The sequence below is a fragment of the Glycine soja genome, chromosome 3 (assembly GCF_004193775.1).
Source record: "Glycine soja cultivar W05 chromosome 3, ASM419377v2, whole genome shotgun sequence".
Lineage (NCBI taxonomy): Eukaryota > Viridiplantae > Streptophyta > Magnoliopsida > Fabales > Fabaceae > Glycine > Glycine soja.
In genome coordinates, this window is record NC_041004.1 from 21,379,992 (window position 1) to 21,386,386 (window position 6,395).

Genomic DNA, 6,395 nt, shown 5'->3' on the forward strand with positions numbered 1-6,395 from the left:
CACCAGGAGTGTGGTGGTCAGGTTCATTAAGAGGGAAATCATCTGCCGATACAATTTTCCGAGGAAGATTATCACGGACAACGACACCAACTTGAATAACAAGATGATGGGGGAAATGTGCGACGAGTTTAAAATCCAACATCACAATTCCACGCCCTACCAACCAAAAATGAACGGAGCCAATAAGAATATTAAGAAAATTATTCAGAAGATGACAATGTCGTACAAAGATTGGCATGAGATGTTGCCTTTTGCCCTGCATCGATACCGAACCTCGATATGAACTTCTACTGGGGCAACATCGTACTCCTTGGTTTATGGGATGGAAGCAGTACTCCCGTTTGAGGTAGAGGTCCCTTCCCAGAGGATACTAACAGAATCGGGCCTAGAAGAATCGGAGTGGGCTCAAACACGCTACGACCAACTCAACCATATTGAAGGTAAGCGCTTGACAGCCATGAGCCATGGGCGCCTGTATCAACAAAGGATGAAGAACGTGTTCGACAAGAAGATGTGCTCGCGCAAGTTCCATGAGGGGGACCTTGTGCTGAAAAAGGTGTCCTACGCCGTTAAAGATAATCGAGGGAAGTGGGCCTCGAACTACGAAGGGCCTGTCGTTGTAAAAAGGGCTTTTTCCATAGGGGCTCTGGTGCTCACCAACATGGATGGCGAGGAGCTACCTTCACCTGTAAACTCCGATGTTGTCAAGCGATACTACGCTTAGGATCTGGGGCAATTGAGGAAGTTGTTGTATGTTCTTTTATTTTTGTGTATGTCCTCCTTGGTTTCCCCCAGGGATTCATGCCCGCTGTAATTTCTCATCACAGTCTTTTAAAAGAAAAATATGCAATTGAGGTTTCGGTCCTCACTTGGTGTTTCAAACTATGTCCAGAATTTAATAACCAGAGCCTTTTTGCTCAGTCCATGGGATGCCCCAAGCGTTTAATTAAAACTGAACCTGACCAGCTTTCACTAAAAGGATTATTGCATTTGAAAACGCTCATGCATACGCATACGCATGCATATTTTGTTATCTTATGAAAGAAGCATAATCGTCTTAGGCAGTGGTCAAATGTCGGGCCGGATCCAAAGGCAAAAACCAATCAAGGTAAAACAGTAATGCAGCCACAGTTTGTTGTGCCATGTCGTTTCTTGCTTTTAGGTACGTAGGGACGGACGCAAGTAGAGGCTAGGATCACGATCGATAGATCATCATCTCATGCCCAGCACTGGACAAGCGGGAAGCACAGCTGGGGGACAGCCTAGTATCCTTTAAACTCCTAGTAATTATTACTGTTGTGTCTTTAAAGTAAATATCGGATGCCTCATCTACCCTAAAGGGGGTTCGAGTAAGAGAACGCCGACCCGTAGAGAGTGCATACTTGTGTCTTCCCAAAAAAAAAAATAATAATGCAGGTTAGCTCGCCTGGGCGAGCACCCCTGCACCTGGAAACATAAAAACGAGGGAGGGGGAGTTTTTCTCCACCCAAAACTCTCTCCCCTCATTCTAAAAACGCAAAAACCCATGGGATTTGTGGATTTTCACCCCTAGGCCACCATTTTTTCACTTTTGCTTCCATTCTTAGTGTTTTTGGTCACTCCACACAAGTAAGTGCACTACCCTTTGATTTCTAGCTTTCCATTGATGCCTTTTATGCTTTGAATGATATATAATTTGGCCAAATCCGTGAGACAATTTGGGGTAAATTTGTGCTTTGTTTCTTTGAATTGGGGGGGGGGGTGTAGGGGATGGCCTTAGGCCTAGGTTGTGTTCTGAAATAATGGGGCAACCCACATTGCCCCTATTCCCTTGTTATTGGCACCCAAAAGTGCGTCCACCAAGTGCTCGGCGAAATGCCTCAATGAAATTTGGGCATGGTTTTGTGAACTTTGGATTGTGGGGCTGATTTGTGTGTATATGGACAGCATGTAGAGGTTAGAATAAGTGCCCAAATTAAGGACTTGAACCTAGGAATCCAAGCCTTTGGTTTTGAGTGCAAGAAAGCATGAAAATGAAAGCATTGTGATAGGGATTTCCCTTTAGGCCAACGGCTGATTTTTGGGGCTGCACCATGATGTTTGCCTAGTTGTTTGAGAATGTTGTTCATCATGAACATATAGATATAGAGTAGGTGGCAGAATACCTCACAAGATATATGTATGTTGCATGTGGATAGCGAAGAGATACCTCACCAAAAGCCTTGTTGAATTGAAATGTAATTTGAGTAGCAAGATACTTGAATACGCATGAAATGTAATTTCTTTTGTAGCAAAGATTCTTTGAATATGCATGTGTACGAATTTAGCAAAGACATGTGTGTATATGATCTTGGGTGGCAGGAATACTTCAAGTATGCATGTGTATAAGTTTAGCAAAGAAATGCATGTATGTAATTTGGGTAGCAAAATGCTTTGAATATGCATGAGTATGGTTTTTAGGTAACCGAGCATCTCGCGTGCATGTACGATCATAAAAGTATGTATGTGAGTTTGCCCTAAATTGATGTTTGTATTGGAAGCAATTGTATGCCTTTTTTACTCAGTCAACCTTTAAATTGACACTTCCTTGAAAATTGACTTTCCAAATGTTTGTCTTCTCAGGAAATGGCTCCGAAAAAGCTTTCCACAAAGAGGTCTAGGAGAGACGCCGCGGCGAAAGGGTCCAGTGCTGCCCCCGAGTTTGATAGCCACTATTTCTAGAGCGTTGAGCACCAGCGGCGCTTCGAGGCCATAAAAGGATGGTCGTTCCACAAAGAGAGGCGCGTCCAGCTCAGGGAGGATGAGTATACAGATTTTCAGAAGGAGATAGCTCGCAAGCATTGGACGTCGCTGGTGACTCCCATGGCCAAGTTTGACCTTGAGGTAGTCCTGGAGTTTTATGCTAATGCTTGGCCCACAGAGGAGGGAGTGCGAGACATGCGTTCATGGGTGAGGGGTCAGTGGATTCCCTTTGACGCAGATGCCTTCAGCCAGTTCCTGGGTGACCCGCTAGTTTTGGACGAAGGCTAGCAGTGCGAGTTCAGCCAGAGGAGAAACAAGGCCGATGGGTTTGACGAGGAGGCCATTGCCCAGCTGTTATGCACACCGGGGCAGGATTTCGCCCAGCATGACCACCTTGACCCAGACGTGGATGACGCTGCTGCTCAGCAATGTCCTGCCTAGCGATCATAACTCCGATCTCCCTCTGCCTAAGTGCCAGCTGGTGTATGCCATCCTGACACGGATGAGCGTCCACGTGGCCCAGGTGATTGCTGACGCCATCTATTTGTTTGCAGGTATGCCACCCACCAGGCACCTTCTAGACCTGGATAAGTCTAACAGGGCCCTGGGGTTTCTGGCGTTGATTACGGGCCTCTGCCAGTCATTTGGGGTTCCCATCGCCCCCAGTAAGGTGATTCGACCGCCGATCACACGGGCCTTCATCGAGAAGTATTGCACGCCTAGGCAGGCGCAGCGTGATGCACATCAGGCTACAGACACACCGCCACCACCTCGACAAGCCGATCCCACTGGATCACTAGGCATGGAGCGTTATCTACAGCACTTAGTTCACCAGCAGGCGGCCAACCACCGTGGGCAGGTGCAGATACATGAGTGTCTCTACCGGTTCAGCCTCAATCAGCAGGGGCAGGGTTCCGCTCCTTTTGCATGCCCTACTCTGGAGCAGTTTGGGGCTGAGGTCGCATGGCCCGGAGACTGGCCCGAGGCCCAGGCAGGGGAGGAGCCTGCAGGATCCCCCGGTGAGGCAAAGGAGGCCTGTATGGATGAATATATGACTGACTTGCTCGATTTCTTGGGAGGAAGCAGAGCCACGTGATTGAGGTCACTGCACTTTTGTTATTGACATTACTGTTTTCTGTTATTGTCTATATGGTTACTAACGTTGCTATTATTATTTTTGTTTCTGTTAGAATTTGGCGTTATGGCTCGTAGTTATTTCATCACCGTTTTTTTTGCGACATACCATTCGTGCATTTTTTTCGTTTACCTTGTGGTTAGACGTAAGTAGGTAGTGTGCGCCCTCGTCCGCACGACCTGTTCAAAAAGAAAAAGAAAAAAAAAGGGAAATAAACAAATGATAATAACTTAAAAAGGGAAAGAAATAGTGTGGAGAGAAAATATATCTTTCGACTGAAAAGCCAGCACATTTTTGAAAAGAAATAACTTCCAGCTTTTCTTTGAGGAAAAAAAATTGGATTCGCTGATCATAACCAGTTTTTGAAAAAAAAAATGTGTATGCACCTGAAGGGTGAATGCTGTGAAAATTTTCCCGAACACCCAAAATGGACTCGGATGAATGCATAAATTGATAAAAAAAAAAGCATATTTTGAAAACACTGGGTTGACTTAAATAGGAAAAATGAATCCTGAGCCCTAGTGTCACATGACCATAGAAACTTGATGCTTGAGTGTCCCCATAGGTGCCTGCATCACAAGTTTTGCATAAAATTTCCTAATCATCATTGTTGCATGTGTATCATGGAAATAATGTGGGACATCCCCTTTATCCCCAAACCGCTGGCCAAACCCTGACATATATCATGACCAGCCGTTCTACAAGCCTAGAGCCAAAATCCCAACTTATCATAAACCTTGGCCCAAGGTGAGAATGTCAATCCTTGCCCTCGGAAGAAAACAAAAAAAAAGGGGAAATTCCCAATCAAAGAGTGAGAGAAAGCAAAAAAGAAAATTCCCAATCAAAGATTGAGAGAAAGCAAAAAGAAAGAAAATTCCCTATCAAAGATCAGAAGAAAACAGAAGAAATATGCAGAAAGGTCTTTGGACCAGACAATATCTGAACAATACAAAATTGTCACCAAGTAAACAAGAAAAGAAAGGGAACCACGACCTAAAGTTGATGCAATCCTATCCTGCAAGGGCATTGGGTAGAAGACTCCAAGTAGATTGGGCTAGAGATCCAAGGGAAGGCCCTAGGGTTCTCATGAGCCTTAGGGTAGATTTCGAGCCCATGGGCTAAGTATGAGCCCGCTTATCTTTGTAAATATTAGAATAGGTTTTTCCTTCGGTTGGGCCTTGTATTTTGGCCATTCTAGTAGTATAGGGTTTTAGCCTTGTATTTCGGGGCATTTTGAGTAGTCTTTGTAGTAAGGACTTTTTTTTTGTATTTTCATATTTTTTGTCATGGGGGTGAGCTTAGCTATTATTAGGGGTGTGTAGCTAAGTTCTAGCTTCTCATCTCAAGGAGGTGAGCTTAGCTATTAGAGAGGTATGTGTAGCTAAGCTCTAGCTTCTTTAGGAATCTTCTTAAGGAAGCTTCTCAAGGAGGTGAGCTTAGTTATGAGAGGGGTGTGTGTAGCTAAGCTCTAGCTTCTCAAGGAAGTTTTCTCAAAGAAGCTTCTAAAGGAAGTTTTCTCAAGAAAGCTTCTCAAGGAAGCTACCTAGTCTATAAATAGAAGCATGTGTAACACTTGTTGTAACTTTGATGAATGAGAGTCTTGTGAGACATACTTCAAAGTTCCACTTCTCTCCCTCTTTTATTCCTTCAATTTCGTGCTCCCCCCCTCTCTCTTTCTCTCCCCCTTTCTTTTCCTCCATTGAAGCATCCTTCCAAGCTTCTTATCCAAGGCTCATCTTGGTGGTGAAGCTCCTTCTTCCATGGCTTATTCCCTAGTGGATGGCGCCTCCTCTCACCTATTCTCCTTTGTCTTCCGCTGCATCTCCATGGTGGAAAATCACCATTAAAGGACCTCATTGAAGCTCAAAGATCCAGCCTCCATAGAAGCCCCACAAGCAAGCTTCCATCAAGCTTCCCTCCACCTTGGAAAGGATTTGACCTCAAATCCCGAGGTTCTTCATACTCTGGGCTCCTTCCCTCAACACCTGTAAAAAGAACAAAAACATATATATTAGTGGTGTTTGGTATGTTGAAGTAAGGTAAGGTCTGAAAACCCATTTCCTGGGCATCTTCCCATGAAGGAACAAGGTTTCTCACCAACTCAATGAGTGGTGCTACAAGTATAGAAAAATATGGGACAAACCTTTTGTAAAAGTTTGTTAAGTCATGGAAGCCCCAAATTTTTCTTATACTTGGTGGAGTGGGCCACTCAGGAATGACCTTTATTCTCTTAGGGTTCATGGGAACCCCTTGATCACTATTTGACAAATTAAGAAAAGTAACGCAATAAAACATACCTTTTTCTGTATTTTCATATTGATTATTCCTACCAAAAAGTTTGACAAACCTAAGGTGTCCCATATGAGTACCTAAGTTTGTATTGAAACTAAAAATAAGAACAAACCTACCTAATGGGTCCCTATGTACACACACCATGAAGATGTTAGGTGTATGAGTGATTTTACAAAAGAGGGTTGCACCACTCAAAACATTCATCATACCACCTATTTTAGGGACTTGGTGCCTAATAATACCTATT